The sequence below is a fragment of the Sander lucioperca genome, chromosome 10 (genome assembly GCF_008315115.2).
Source record: "Sander lucioperca isolate FBNREF2018 chromosome 10, SLUC_FBN_1.2, whole genome shotgun sequence".
Classification (NCBI taxonomy): domain Eukaryota; kingdom Metazoa; phylum Chordata; class Actinopteri; order Perciformes; family Percidae; genus Sander; species Sander lucioperca.
In genome coordinates, this window is record NC_050182.1 from 19,833,856 (window position 1) to 19,848,707 (window position 14,852).

Genomic DNA, 14,852 nt, shown 5'->3' on the forward strand with positions numbered 1-14,852 from the left:
ATACACTGTACCTAATATTTGCCTTTGCTGAGCAGAATACCTTTCATCTATCTCTATTTTATAGATGTACAAGTGCAGACACTATAATGTGCCAAATTAACTTGTCTGGCCAGTATGGGGATCGAACCCATGACCTTGGCGTTATTAGCACCACGCTCTAACCATCTGAGCTAACCGGCCTGCTTTTTTGGTATTTCAAACTATTTTTTTCCAAAAATAAAACAGGCCTGAACCAGCAAAATTGGGCCAGTTTTGGATGGGCTACCTGGCTGAGTATGGTTTGTAGGGACTGCATATGTTTTTGTCCTTGCTACTATAGACATGGAAAGCAGCGCTATAGAGATTGAGACTTATGTTGCGTTAATGGCCCATTAGTGCAAACAAAAGGAGGATATAGATGATCTTGGGAGTAAGGTTTTGCGGTTATTGTACCCCTAAAGTGTCTGGTGGTGCTTAGCATTATTAGAACTACACTCAAACCATCTGAGCTAACCGGTTGTAGCGGTAAGTGATTTGTCCAAATCAACATAAAACATGCTTCCACAGAGTTTTTTGAATTTGGGTGGTGGTCTTAATCACGAAAGGACTTGCACCCTCAATCTTCTGATTCAAAGTCAGACACCTTGTCCATTAGGCCACTTGGTTGTAAAAAATGAGTTTTTTTTACAAATCTAAAGTGCCATGCTTTAGCTGCAATGTAGCAGAGCAAATATCTCCATTTTTGAGATATACAGTGCAAGTGCAGACACATTAATGTGCTAAATGAACATACTGGGTCAGTATGGGGATCGAACCCATGACCTTGGCATTATTACCACTACACTCAAACCATCTGAGCTAACCGGCCTGATTTTGATGACTTTTTAAAACAAAATTTGTTCCAGTAAAGCAGGACAGAACCTACTCTGTCCAAATCAACATCAAACATGCTTACACGTTGTTTCTTGAGTTAGCAGATGAGCTTTTAACCACGAAGGGACTCGAACCCTCAATCTTCTGATCCGAAGTCAGACGCCTTGTCCATTAGGCCACGTGGTTGTAAAAGCAATACTTTTTTCACAAATCTGTAGTGCCATGGTTTAGCTGCAAAGTAGCAGAGAGCTAACATTTCCCAAAAAGGAACACTTTCGCTGGCCAGTTAGCTTTTGTGGAAGAACATAGCTTAAATGGTAGACAGGCCGCTTCCATGTGAGTTAGTGGAATTAAATTATACACTGTACCTAATATTTGCCTTTGCTGAGCAGAATACCTTTCATCTATCTCTATTTTACAGATGTACAAGTGCAGACACTATAATGTGCTAAATAAACTTGTCTGGCCAGTATGGGGATCGAACCCATGACCTTGGCGTTATTAGCACCACGCTCTAACCATCTGAGCTAACCGGCCTGCTGTTTTGGCATTTCAAACTATTTTTTTCCAAAAATAAAACAGGCCTGAACGAGCAAAATTGGGCCAGTTTTGGATGGGCTACCTGGCTGAGTATGGTTTGTAGGGACTGCATATGTTTTTGTCCTTGCTACTATAGACATGGAAAGCAGCGCTATAGAGATTGAGACTTATGTTGCGTTAATGGCCCATTAGTGCAAACAAAAGGAGGATATAGATGATCTTGGGCGTAAGGTTTTGCGGTTATTGTACCCCTAAAGTGTCTGGCGGTGCTTAGCATTATTAGAACTACACTCAAACCATCTGAGCTAACCGGTTGTAGCGGTAAGTGATTTGTCCAAATCAACATAAAACATGCTTCCACAGAGTTTTTTGAATTTGGGTGGTGGTCTTAATCACGAAAGGACTTGCACCCTCAATCTTCTGATTCAAAGTCAGACGCCTTGTCCATTAGGCCACTTGGTTGTAAAAAATGAGTTTTTTTTACAAATCTAAAGTGCCATGCTTTAGCTGCAATGTAGCAGAGCAAATATCTCCATTTTTGAGATATACAGTGCAAGTGCAGACACATTAATGTGCTAAATGAACATACCGGGTCAGTATGGGGATCGAACCCATGACCTTGGCATTATTACCACTACACTCAAACCATCTGAGCTAACCGTCCTGATTTTGATGACTTTTTAAAACAAAATTTGTTCCAGTAAAGCAGGACAGAACCTACTCTGTCCAAATCAACATCAAACATGCTTACACGTTGTTTCTTGAGTTAGCAGATGAGCTTTTAACCACGAAGGGACTCGAACCCTCAATCTTCTGATCCTAAGCCTTGTGCATTAGGCCACTTGGCTGCAAAAACAATACTTTTTTTTATAAATCTGTAGTGCCATGGTTTAGCTGCAAAGTACAGACAGCTAACATTTCCCAAAAAGGACCACTTTCGCTGGCCAGTTAAATTTTGTGGAAGGAAATAGCTTAAATGGTAGACAGGCCGCTTCCATGTGAGTTAGTGGAATTAAATTATACACTGTACCTAATATTTGCCTTTGCTGAGCAGAATACCTTTCATCTATCTCTATTTTACAGATGTACAAGTGCAAGTGCAGACACTATAATGTGCTAAATGAACTTGTCTGGCCAGTATGGGGATCGAACCCATGACCTTGGCGTTATTAGCACCACGCTGGTGGATGGGCTACCTGGCTGAGTATGGTTTGTAGGGACTGCATATGTTTTTGTCCTTGCTACTATAGACATGGAAAGCAGCGCTATAGAGATTGAGACTTATGTTGCGTTAATGGCCCATTAGTGCAAACAAAATTAGGATATAGATGATCTTGGGCGTAAGGTTTTGCGGTTATTGTACCCCTAAAGTGTCTGGCGGTGCTTAGCATTATTAGCACTACACTCAAACCATCTGAGCTAACCGGTTGTAGCGGTAAGTGATTTGTCCAAATCAACATAAAACATGCTTCCACAGAGTTTTTTGAATTTGGGTGGTGGTCTTAATCACGAAAGGACTTGCACCCTCAATCTTCTGATTCAAAGTCAGACGCCTTGTCCATTAGGCCACTTGGTTGTAAAAAATGAGTTTTTTTTACAAATCTAAAGTGCCATGCTTTAGCTGCAATGTAGCAGAGCAAATATCTCAATTTTTGAGATATACAGTGCAAGTGCAGACACATTAATGTGCTAAATGAACATACCTGGTCAGTATGGGGATCTAACCCATGACCTTGGCATTATTACCACTACACTCTAACCATCTGAGCTAACCGTCCTGATTTTGATGACTTTTTAAAACAAAATTTGTTCCAGTAAAGCAGGACAGAACCTACTCTGTCCAAATCAACATCAAACATGCTTACACGTTGTTTCTTGAGTTAGCAGATGAGCTTTTAACCACGAAAGGGACTCGAACCCTCAATCTTCTGATCCAAAGTCAAGCCTTGTGCATTAGGCCACTTGGTTGCAAAAACAATACTTTTTTCATAAATCTGTAGTGCCATGGTTTAGCTGCAAAGTAGCAGACAGCTAACATTTCCCAAAAGGACCACTTTCGCTGGCCAGTTAGCTTTTGTGGAAGGAAATAGCTTAAATGGTAGACAGGCCGCTTCCATGTGAGTTAGTGGAATTAAATTATACACTGTACCTAATATTTGCCTTTGCTGAGCAGAATACCTTTCATCTATCTCTATTTTACAGATGTACAAGTGCAAGTGCAGACACTATAATGTGCTAAATGAACTTGTCTGGCCAGTATGGGGATCGAACCCATGACCTTGGCGTTATTAGCACCACGCTGGTGGATGGGCTACCTGGCTGAGTATGGTTTGTAGGGACTGCATATGTTTTTGTCCTTGCTACTATAGACATGGAAAGCAGCGCTATAGAGATTGAGACTTATGTTGCGTTAATGGCCCATTAGTGCAAACAAAATGAGGATATAGATGATCTTGGGCGTAAGGTTTTGCAGTTATTGTACCCCTAAAGTGTCTGGCGGTGCTTAGCATTATTAGCACTACACTCAAACCATCTGAGCTAACCGGTTGTAGCGGTAAGTGATTTGTCCAAATCAACATAAAACATGCTTCCACAGAGTTTTTTGAATTTGGGTGGTGGTCTTAATCACGAAAGGACTTGCACCCTCAATCTTCTGATTCAAAGTCAGACGCCTTGTCCATTAGGCCACTTGGTTGTAAAAAATGAGTTTTTTTTACAAATCTAAAGTGCCATGCTTTAGCTGCAATGTAGCAGAGCAAATATCTCAATTTTTGAGATATACAGTGCAAGTGCAGACACATTAATGTGCTAAATGAACATACCGGGTCAGTATGGGGATCGAACCCATGACCTTGGCATTATTACCACTACACTCAAACCATCTGAGCTAACCGTCCTGATTTTGATGACTTTTTAAAACAAAATTTGTTCCAGTAAAGCAGGACAGAACCTACTCTGTCCAAATCAACATCAAACATGCTTACACGTTGTTTCTTGAGTTAGCAGATGAGCTTTTAACCACGAAGGGACTCGAACCCTCAATCTTCTGATCCGAAGTCAGACGCCTTGTCCATTAGGCCACGTGGTTGTAAAAGCGATACTTTTTTCACAAATCTGTAGTGCCATGGTTTAGCTGCAAAGTAGCAGAGAGCTAACATTTCCCAAAAAGGAACACTTTCGCTGGCCAGTTAGCTTTTGTGGAAGAACATAGCTTAAATGGTAGACAGGCCGCTTCCATGTGAGTTAGTGGAATTAAATTATACACTGTACCTAATATTTGCCTTTGCTGAGCAGAATACCTTTCATCTATCTCTATTTTACAGATGTACAAGTGCAGACACTCTAATGTGCTAAATGAACTTGTCTGGCCAGTATGGGGATCTAACCCATGACCTTGGCGTTATTAGCACTACGCTCTAACCATCTGAGCTAACCGGCCTGCTGTTTTGGCATTTCAAACTATTTTTTTCCAAAAATAAAACAGGCCTGAACGAGCAAAATTGGGCCAGTTTTGGATGGGCTACCTGGCTGAGTATGGTTTGTAGGGACTGCATATGTTTTTGTCCTTGCTACTATAGACATGGAAAGCAGCGCTATAGAGATTGAGACTTATGTTGCGTTAATGGCCCATTAGTGCAAACAAAATGAGGATATAGATGATCTTGGGCGTAAGGTTTTGCGGTTATTGTACCCCTAAAGTGTCTGGCGGTGCTTAGCATTATTAGAACTACACTCAAACCATCTGAGCTAACCGGTTGTAGCGGTAAGTGATTTGTCCAAATCAACATAAAACATGCTTCCACAGAGTTTTTTGAATTTGGGTGGTGGTCTTAATCACGAAAGGACTTGCACCCTCAATCTTCTGATTCAAAGTCAGACACCTTGTCCATTAGGCCACTTGGTTGTAAAAAATGAGTTTTTTTTACAAATCTAAAGTGCCATGCTTTAGCTGCAATGTAGCAGAGCAAATATCTCCATTTTTGAGATATACAGTGCAAGTGCAGACACATTAATGTGCTAAATGAACATACCGGGTCAGTATGGGGATCGAACCCATGACCTTGGCATTATTACCACTACACTCAAACCATCTGAGCTAACCGTCCTGATTTTGATGACTTTTTAAAACAAAATTTGTTCCAGTAAAGCAGGACAGAACCTACTCTGTCCAAATCAACATCAAACATGCTTACACGTTGTTTCTTGAGTTAGCAGATGAGCTTTTAACCACGAAGGGACTCGAACCCTCAATCTTCTGATCCGAAGTCAGACGCCTTGTCCATTAGGCCACGTGGTTGTAAAAGCAATACTTTTTTCACAAATCTGTAGTGCCATGGTTTAGCTGCAAAGTAGCAGAGAGCTAACATTTCCCAAAAAGGAACACTTTCGCTGGCCAGTTAGCTTTTGTGGAAGAACATAGCTTAAATGGTAGACAGGACGCTTCCATGTGAGTTAGTGGAATTAAATTATACACTGTACCTAATATTTGCCTTTGCTGAGCAGAATACCTTTCATCTATCTCTATTTTACAGATGTACAAGTGCAGACACTATAATGTGCTAAATGAACTTGTCTGGCCAGTATGGGGATCGAACCCATGACCTTGGCGTTATTAGCACCACACTCTAACCTTCTGAGCTAACCGGCCTGCTGTTTTGGCATTTCAAACTATTTTTTTCCAAAAATAAAACAGGCCTGAACGAGCAAAATTGGGCCAGTTTTGGATGGGCTACCTGGCTGAGTATGGTTTGTAGGGACTGCATATGTTTTTGTCCTTGCTACTATAGACATGGAAAGCAGCGCTATAGAGATTGAGACTTATGTTGCGTTAATGGCCCATTAGTGCAAACAAAATGAGGATATAGATGATCTTGGGCGTAAGGTTTTGCGGTTATTGTACCCCTAAAGTGTCTGGCGGTGCTTAGCATTATTAGAACTACACTCAAACCATCTGAGCTAACCGGTTGTAGCGGTAAGTGATTTGTCCAAATCAACATAAAACATGCTTCCACAGAGTTTTTTGAATTTGGGTGGTGGTCTTAATCACGAAAGGACTTGCACCCTCAATCTTCTGATTCAAAGTCAGACACCTTGTCCATTAGGCCACTTGGTTGTAAAAAATGAGTTTTTTTTACAAATCTAAAGTGCCATGCTTTAGCTGCAATGTAGCAGAGCAAATATCTCCATTTTTGAGATATACAGTGCAAGTGCAGACACATTAATGTGCTAAATGAACATACCGGGTCAGTATGGGGATCGAACCCATGACCTTGGCATTATTACCACTACACTCAAACCATCTGAGCTAACCGTCCTGATTTTGATGACTTTTTAAAACAAAATTTGTTCCAGTAAAGCAGGACAGAACCTACTCTGTCCAAATCAACATCAAACATGCTTACACGTTGTTTCTTGAGTTAGCAGATGAGCTTTTAACCACAAAGGGACTCGAACCCTCAATCTTCTGATCCTAAGCCTTGTGCATTAGGCCACTTGGCTGCAAAAACAATACTTTTTTTATAAATCTGTAGTGCCATGGTTTAGCTGCAAAGTAACAGACAGCTAACATTTCCCAAAAAGGACCACTTTCGCTGGCCAGTTAAATTTTGTGGAAGGAAATAGCTTAAATGGTAGACAGGCCGCTTCCATGTGAGTTAGTGGAATTAAATTATACACTGTACCTAATATTTGCCTTTGCTGAGCAGAATACCTTTCATCTATCTCTATTTTACAGATGTACAAGTGCAAGTGCAGACACTATAATGTGCTAAATGAACTTGTCTGGCCAGTATGGGGATCGAACCCATGACCTTGGCGTTATTAGCACCACGCTGGTGGATGGGCTACCTGGCTGAGTATGGTTTGTAGGGACTGCATATGTTTTTGTCCTTGCTACTATAGACATGGAAAGCAGCGCTATAGAGATTGAGACTTATGTTGCGTTAATGGCCCATTAGTGCAAACAAAATTAGGATATAGATGATCTTGGGCGTAAGGTTTTGCGGTTATTGTACCCCTAAAGTGTCTGGCGGTGCTTAGCATTATTAGCACTACACTCAAACCATCTGAGCTAACCGGTTGTAGCGGTAAGTGATTTGTCCAAATCAACATAAAACATGCTTCCACAGAGTTCTTTGAATTTGGGTGGTGGTCTTAATCACGAAAGGACTTGCACCCTCAATCTTCTGATTCAAAGTCAGACGCCTTGTCCATTAGGCCACTTGGTTGTAAAAAATGAGTTTTTTTTACAAATCTAAAGTGCCATGCTTTAGCTGCAATGTAGCAGAGCAAATATCTCAATTTTTGAGATATACAGTGCAAGTGCAGACACATTAATGTGCTAAATGAACATACCTGGTCAGTATGGGGATCTAACCCATGACCTTGGCATTATTACCACTACACTCTAACCATCTGAGCTAACCGGCCTGATTTTGATGACTTTTTAAAACAAAATTTGTTCCAGTAAAGCAGGACAGAACTTACTCTGTCCAAATCAACATCAAACATACTTTCACGTTGTTTCTTGAGTTGGCAGATGAGCTTTTAACCACGAAGGGACTCAAACCTTCAATCTTCTGATCCAAAGTCAGACGCCTTGTGCATTAGGCAACTTGGTTGTAAAAACAATACTTTTTTCATAAATCTTTAGTGCCATGGTTTAGCTGCAAAGTAGCAGACAGCTAACATTTCCCAAAAAGGACCACTTTCGCTGGCCAGTTAGCTTTTGTGGAAGGAAATAGCTTAAAGGGTAGACAGGGCGCTTCCATGTGAGTTAGTGGAATTAAATTATACACTGTACCTAATATTTGCCTTTGCTGAGCAGAATACCTTTCATCTATCTCTATTGTACAAATGTACAAGTGCAAGTGCAGACAGTATAATGTGCTAAATGAACTTGTCTGGCCAGTATGGGGATCGAACCCTTGACCTTGGCGTTATTAGCAACATGCTCTAACCATCTGAGCTAACCGGCCTGCTTTTTTGGTATTTCAAACAATTTTTTTCCAAAAATAAAACAGGCCTGAACCAGCAAAATTGGGCCAGTTTTGGATGGGCTACCTGACTGTGGATGGTTTGTAGGGACTGCATATGTTTTTGTCCTTGCTACTATAGACATGGAAAGCAGCGCTATAGAGATTGAGACTTATGTTGCGTTAATGGCCCATTAGTGCAAACAAAAGGAGGATATAGATGATCTTGGGAGTAAGGTTTTGCGGTTATTGTAACCCTAAAGTGTCTGGTGGTGCTTAGCATTATTACCACTACACTCAAACCATCTGAGCTAACCAGCCTGCTTTCGATGACTTTTTAAAACAAGATTTCTTTCAGTAAACCAGGACAGAACCTACTCTGTCCAAATCAACATCAAACATGCTTACACGTTGTTGCTTGAGTTAGCAGATGAGCTTTTTCCATTAGGCCACGTGGTTGTAAAAGCAATACTTTTTTCACAAATCTGTAGTGCCATGGTTTAGCTGCAAAGTAGCAGAGAGCTAACATTTCCCAAAAAGGAACACTTTCGCTGGCCAGTTAGCTTTTGTGGAAGAACATAGCTTAAATGGTAGACAGGCCGCTTCCATGTGAGTTAGTGGAATTAAATTATACACTGTACCTAATATTTGCCTTTGCTGAGCAGAATACCTTTCATCTATCTCTATTGTACAGATGTACAAGTGCAAGTGCAGACAGTATAATGTGCTAAATGAACTTGTCTGGCCAGTATGGGGATCGAACCCATGACCTTGGCGTTATTAGCACCACGATCTAACCATCTGAGCTAACCGGCCTGCTTTTTTAGTATTTCTAACTATTTTTTTCCAAAAATAAAACAGGCCTGAACCAGCAAAATTGGGCCAGTTTTGGATGGGCTACCTGACTGTGTATGGTTTGTAGGGACTGCATATGTTTTTGTCCTTGCTACTATAGACATGGAAAGCAGCGCTATAGAGATTGAGACTTATGTTGCATTAATGGCCCATTAGTGCAAACAAAAGGAGGATATAGATGATCTTGGGAGTAAGGTTTTGCGGTTATTGTACCCCTAAAGTGTCTGGTGGTGCTTAGCATTATTAGCACTACACTCAAACCATCTGAGCTAACCAGCCTGCTTTCGATGACTTTTTAAAACAAGATTTCTTCCAGTAAACCAGGACAGAATCTACAGAATTGGACCACTTTTGGATGGTCAATCAGGTGTGACCACCTAGCAGCTTGGCGTTTGTGGAGGGAAATTAACTTAAAAGGTAGACTGCAGACTTCACCTGTAAGTTATTGGAATAAATATTTTTTTTCAGCAGAGCAATACACTTCAAACTATCTCAAAATTTGGATTAAAGCTCAAACACCATTGTAGCAGTAACTGATTTGTCCAAATCAACATCAAACATGCTTCCACAGAGTTTTTTGAATTTGGGTGGTGGTCTTAATCACGAAAGGACTCGAATCCTCAATCTTCTAATTCAAAGTCAGACTCCTTGTCCATTAGGCCACCTGGTTGTAAAAAGTTAGTTTTTTTTTTACAAATCTAAAGTGCCATGCTTTAGCTGCAATGTAGTAGAGCAACTATCTCCATTTTTGAGATGTACAGTGCAAGTGCAGACACATTAATGTGCTAAATGAACATACCGGGTCAGTATGGGGATCGAACCCATGACCTTGGCATTATTACCACTACACTCAAACCATCTGAGCTAACCGGCCTGATTTTGATGACTTTTTAAAACAAAATTTGTTCCAGTAAACCAGGACAGAACCTACTCTGTCCAAATCAACATCAAACATGCTTACACGTTGTTGCTTGAGTTAGCAGATGAGCTTTTAACCACGAAGGGACTCGAACCCTCAATCTTCTGATCCGAAGTCAGACACCTTGTCCATTAGGCCACGTGGTTGTAAAAGCAATACTTTTTTCACAAATCTGTAGTGCCATGGTTTAGCTGCAAAGTAGCAGAGAGCTAACATTTCCCAAAAAGGAACACTTCGCTGGCCAGTTAGCTTTTGTGGAAGGAAATAGCTTAAATGGTAGACAGGCCGCTTCCATGTGAGTTAGTGGAATTAAATTATACACTGTACCTAATATTTGCCTTTGCTGAGCAGAACACCTTTCAACTATCTCTATTTTATAGATGTACAAGTGCAGACACTATAATGTGCAAAATTAACTTTTCCCATGACCTTGGCATTATTAGCACCACGCTCTAACCATCTGAGCTAACCGGCCTGCTTTTTTGGTATTTCAAACTATTTTTTTCCAAAAATAAAACAGGCCTGAACGAGCAAAATTGGGCCAGTTTTGGATGGGCTACCTGGCTGTGTATGGTTTGTAGGGACTGCATATGTTTTTGTCCTTGCTACTATAGACATGGAAAGCAGCGCTATAGAGATTGAGACTTATGTTGCGTTAATGGCCCATTAGTGCAAACAAAAGGAGGATATAGATGATCTTGGGAGTAAGGTTTTGCGGTTATTGTACCCCTAAAGTGTCTGGCGGTGCTTAGCATTATTAGCACTACACTCAAACCATCTGAGCTAACCAGCCTGCTTTCGATGACTTTTTAAAACAAGATTTCTTCCAGTAAACCAGGACAGAATCTACAGAATTGGACCACTTTTGGATGGTCAATCAGGTGTGACCACCTAGCAGCTTGGCGTTTGTGGAGGGAAATTAACTTAAAAGGTAGACTGCAGACTTCACCTGTAAGTTATTGGAATAAATATTTTTTTTCAGCAGAGCAATACACTTCAAACTATCTCAAAATTTGGATTAAAGCTCAAACACCATTGTAGCAGTAACTGATTTGTCCAAATCAACATCAAACATGCTTCCACAGAGTTTTTTGAATTTGGGTGGTGGTCTTAATCACGAAAGGACTCGAACCCTCAATCTTCTAATTCAAAGTCAGACTCCTTGTCCATTAGGCCACCTGGTTGTAAAAAGTTAGTTTTTTTTTACAAATCTAAAGTGCCATGCTTTAGCTGCAATGTAGTAGAGCAACTATCTCCATTTTTGAGATGTACAGTGCAAGTGCAGACACATTAATGTGCTAAATGAACATACCTGGTCAGTATGGGGATCGAACCCATGACCTTGGCATTATTACCACTACACTCAAACCATCTGAGCTAACCGGCCTGATTTTGATGACTTTTTAAAACAAAATTTGTTCCAGTAAAGCAGGACAGAACCAACTCTGTCCAAATCAACTTCAAACATAGTTTCACGTTGTTTCTTGAGTTGGCAGATGAGCTTTTAACCACGAAGGGACTCGAACCCTCAATCTTCTGATCCAAAGTCAGACACCTTGTGCATTAGGCCACTTGGTTGTAAAAACAATACTTTTTTCATAAATCTTTAGTGCCATGGTTTAGCTGCAAAGTAGCAGACAGCTAACATTTCCCAAAAAGGACCACTTTCGCTGGCCAGTTAGCTTTTGTGGAAGGAAATAGCTTAAAGGGTAGACAGGGCGCTTCCATGTGAGTTAGTGGAATTAAATTATACACTGTACCTAATATTTGCCTTTGCTGAGCAGAATACCTTTCATCTATCTCTATTTTACAAATGTACAAGTGCAGACACTATAATGTGCTAAATGAACTTGTCTGGCCAGTATGGGGATCGAACCCATGACCTTGGCGTTATTAGCACCACGCTTTAACCATCTGAGATAACCTGCCTGCTGTTCTGGCATTTCAAACTATTTTTTTCCAAAAATAAAACAGGCCTGAACGAGCAAAATTGGGCCAGTTTTGGATGGGCTACCTGGCTGAGTATGGTTTGTAGGGACTGCATATGTTTTTGTCCTTGCTACTATAGACATGGAAAGCAGCGCTATAGAGATTGAGACTTATGCTGCGTTAATGGCCCTTTAGTGCAAACAAAATGAGGATATAAATGATCTTGGGCGTAAGGTTTTGCGGTTATTGTACCCCTAAAGTGTCTGGAAGTGCTTAGCATTATTAGCACTACACTCAAACCATCTGAGCTAACCGGTTGTAGCGGTAAGTGATTTGTCCAAATCAACATAAAACATGCTTCCACAGAGTTTTTTGAATTTGGGTGGTGGTCTTAATCACGAAAGGACTCGCACCCTCAATCTTCTGATTCAAAGTCAGACGCCTTGTCCATTAGGCCACTTGGTTGTAAAAAACTAGTTTTTTTTACAAATCTAAAGTGCCATGCTTTAGCTGCAATGTAGTAGAGCAACTATCTCCATTTTTGAGATGTACAGTGCAAGTGCAGACACATTAATGTGCTAAATGAACATACTGGGTCAGTATGGGGATCGAACCCATGACCTTGGCATTATTACCACTACACTCAAACCATCTGAGCTAACCGGCCTGATTTTGATGACTTTTTAAAACAAAATTTGTTCCAGTAAAGAACCTACTCTGTCCAAATCAACATCAAACATACTTTCACGTTGTTTCTTGAGTTGGCAGATGAGCTTTTAACCACGAAGGGAATCGAACCCTCAATCTTCTGATCCAAAGTCAGACGCCTTGTGCATTAGGCCACTTGGTTGTAAAAACAATACTTTTTTCATAAATCTTTAGTGCCATGGTTTAGCTGCAAAGTAGCAGACAGCTAACATTTCCCAAAAAGGACCACTTTCGCTGGCCAGTTAGCTTTTGTGGAAGGAAATAGCTTAAAGGGTAGACAGGGCGCTTCCATGTGAGTTAGTGGAATTAAATTATACACTGTACCTAATATTTGCCTTTGCTGAGCAGAATACCTTTCATCTATCTCTATTTTACAAATGTACAAGTGCAGACACTATAATGTGCTAAATGAACTTGTCTGGCCAGTATGGGGATCGAACCCATGACCTTGGCGTTATTAGCACCACGCTCTAACCATCTGAGCTAACCGGCCTGCTGTTCTAGCATTTCAAACTATTTTTTTCCAAAAATAAAACAGGCCTGAACGAGCAAAATTGGGCCAGTTTTGGATGGGCTACCTGGCTGAGTATGGTTTGTAGGGACTGCATATGTTTTTGTCCTTGCTACTATAGACATGGAAAGCAGCGCTATAGAGATTGAGACTTATGTTGCGTTAATGGCCCATTAGTGCAAACAAAATGAGGATATAGATGATCTTGGGCGTAAGGTTTTGCGGTTATTGTACCCCTAAAGTGTCTGGCGGTGCTTAGCATTATTAGAACTACACTCAAACCATCTGAGCTAACCGGTTGTAGCGGTAAGTGATTTGTCCAAATCAACATAAAACATGCTTCCACAGAGTTTTTTGAATTTGGGTGGTGGTCTTAATCACAAAAGGACTCGCACCCTCAATCTTCTGATTCAAAGTCAGACGCTTTGTCCATTAGGCCACTTGGTTGTAAAAAATGAGTTTTTTTTACAAATCTAAAGTGCCATGCTTTAGCTGCAATGTAGCAGACCAACTATCTCCATTTTTGAGATGTACAGTGCAAGTGCAGACACATTAATGTGCTAAATGAACATACCGGGTCAGTATGGGGATCAAACCCATGACCTTGGCATTATTACCACTACACTCAAACCATCTGAGCTAACCGGCCTGATTTTGATGACTTTTTAAAACAAAATTTGTTCCAGTAAACCAGGACAGAACCTACTCTGTCCAAATCAACATCAAACATGCTTATACGTTGTTGCTTGAGTTAGCAGATGAGCTTTTAACCACGAAGGGACTCGAACCCTCAATCTTCTGATCCGAAGTCAGACACCTTGTCCATTAGGCCACATGGTTGTAAAAGCAATACTTTTTTCACAAATCTGTAGTGCCATGGTTTAGCTGCAACGTAGCAGAGAGCTAACATTTCCCAAAAAGGAACACTTCGCTGGCCAGTTAGCTTTTGTGGAAGGAAATAGCTTAAATGGTAGACAGGCCGCTTCCATGTGAGTTAGTGGAATTAAATTATACACTGTACCTAATATTTGCCTTTGCTGAGCAGAACACCTTTCATCTATCTCTATTTTATAGATGTACAAGTGCAGACACTATAATGTGCTAAATGAACTTGTCTGGCCAGTATGGGGATCAAACCCATGACCTTGGCATTATTAGCACCACACGCTAACCATCTGAGCTAACCGGCCTGCTTTTTTGGTATTTCAAACTATTTTTTTCCAAAAATAAAACAGGCCTGAACGAGCAAAATTGGGCCAGTTTTGGATGGGCTACCTGGCTGTGTATGGTTTGTAGGGACTGCATATGTTTTTGTCCTTGCTACTATAGACATGGAAAGCAGCGCTATAGAGATTGAGACTTATGTTGCGTTAATGGCCCATTAGTGCAAACAAAAGGAGGATATAGATGATCTTGGGAGTAAGGTTTTGCGGTTATTGTACCCCTAAAGTGTCTGGCGGTGCTTAGCATTATTAGCACTACACTCAAACCATCTGAGCTAACCGGCCTGCTTTCGATGACTTTTTAAAACAAGATTTCTTCCAGTAAACCAGGACAGAATCTA

The 14,852-nt window shown here is 40.7% G+C and overlaps 14 non-coding genes across 14 annotated transcripts; all 14 read right to left on the reverse strand.

The window, feature by feature from the left end:
- Positions 1 to 106: 106 nt before the first annotated feature.
- trnai-aau lies at positions 107 to 180 on the reverse strand. Its single transcript has one exon. It is a non-coding gene; the product is annotated as a tRNA-Ile (tRNA).
- A 785-nt stretch (positions 181 to 965) lies between these two features.
- trnar-ucg lies at positions 966 to 1,038 on the reverse strand. The gene has a single exon. It is a non-coding gene; the product is annotated as a tRNA-Arg (tRNA).
- A 277-nt stretch (positions 1,039 to 1,315) lies between these two features.
- trnai-aau lies at positions 1,316 to 1,389 on the reverse strand. Its single transcript has one exon. It is a non-coding gene; the product is annotated as a tRNA-Ile (tRNA).
- A 3,018-nt stretch (positions 1,390 to 4,407) lies between these two features.
- Positions 4,408 to 4,480, reverse strand: trnar-ucg. Its single transcript has one exon. It is a non-coding gene; the product is annotated as a tRNA-Arg (tRNA).
- Positions 4,481 to 4,757: 277 nt separating this feature from the next.
- On the reverse strand, positions 4,758 to 4,831 carry trnai-aau. The gene has a single exon. It is a non-coding gene; the product is annotated as a tRNA-Ile (tRNA).
- A 785-nt stretch (positions 4,832 to 5,616) lies between these two features.
- Positions 5,617 to 5,689, reverse strand: trnar-ucg. Its single transcript has one exon. It is a non-coding gene; the product is annotated as a tRNA-Arg (tRNA).
- Positions 5,690 to 5,966: 277 nt separating this feature from the next.
- trnai-aau lies at positions 5,967 to 6,040 on the reverse strand. The gene has a single exon. It is a non-coding gene; the product is annotated as a tRNA-Ile (tRNA).
- A 2,255-nt stretch (positions 6,041 to 8,295) lies between these two features.
- trnai-aau lies at positions 8,296 to 8,369 on the reverse strand. Its single transcript has one exon. It is a non-coding gene; the product is annotated as a tRNA-Ile (tRNA).
- A 739-nt stretch (positions 8,370 to 9,108) lies between these two features.
- On the reverse strand, positions 9,109 to 9,182 carry trnai-aau. The gene has a single exon. It is a non-coding gene; the product is annotated as a tRNA-Ile (tRNA).
- Positions 9,183 to 10,213: 1,031 nt separating this feature from the next.
- On the reverse strand, positions 10,214 to 10,286 carry trnar-ucg. Its single transcript has one exon. It is a non-coding gene; the product is annotated as a tRNA-Arg (tRNA).
- A 1,709-nt stretch (positions 10,287 to 11,995) lies between these two features.
- trnai-aau lies at positions 11,996 to 12,069 on the reverse strand. The gene has a single exon. It is a non-coding gene; the product is annotated as a tRNA-Ile (tRNA).
- A 1,127-nt stretch (positions 12,070 to 13,196) lies between these two features.
- On the reverse strand, positions 13,197 to 13,270 carry trnai-aau. The gene has a single exon. It is a non-coding gene; the product is annotated as a tRNA-Ile (tRNA).
- A 785-nt stretch (positions 13,271 to 14,055) lies between these two features.
- Positions 14,056 to 14,128, reverse strand: trnar-ucg. The gene has a single exon. It is a non-coding gene; the product is annotated as a tRNA-Arg (tRNA).
- Positions 14,129 to 14,404: 276 nt separating this feature from the next.
- trnai-aau lies at positions 14,405 to 14,478 on the reverse strand. The gene has a single exon. It is a non-coding gene; the product is annotated as a tRNA-Ile (tRNA).
- Between the last annotated feature and the right edge of the window lie 374 nt (positions 14,479 to 14,852).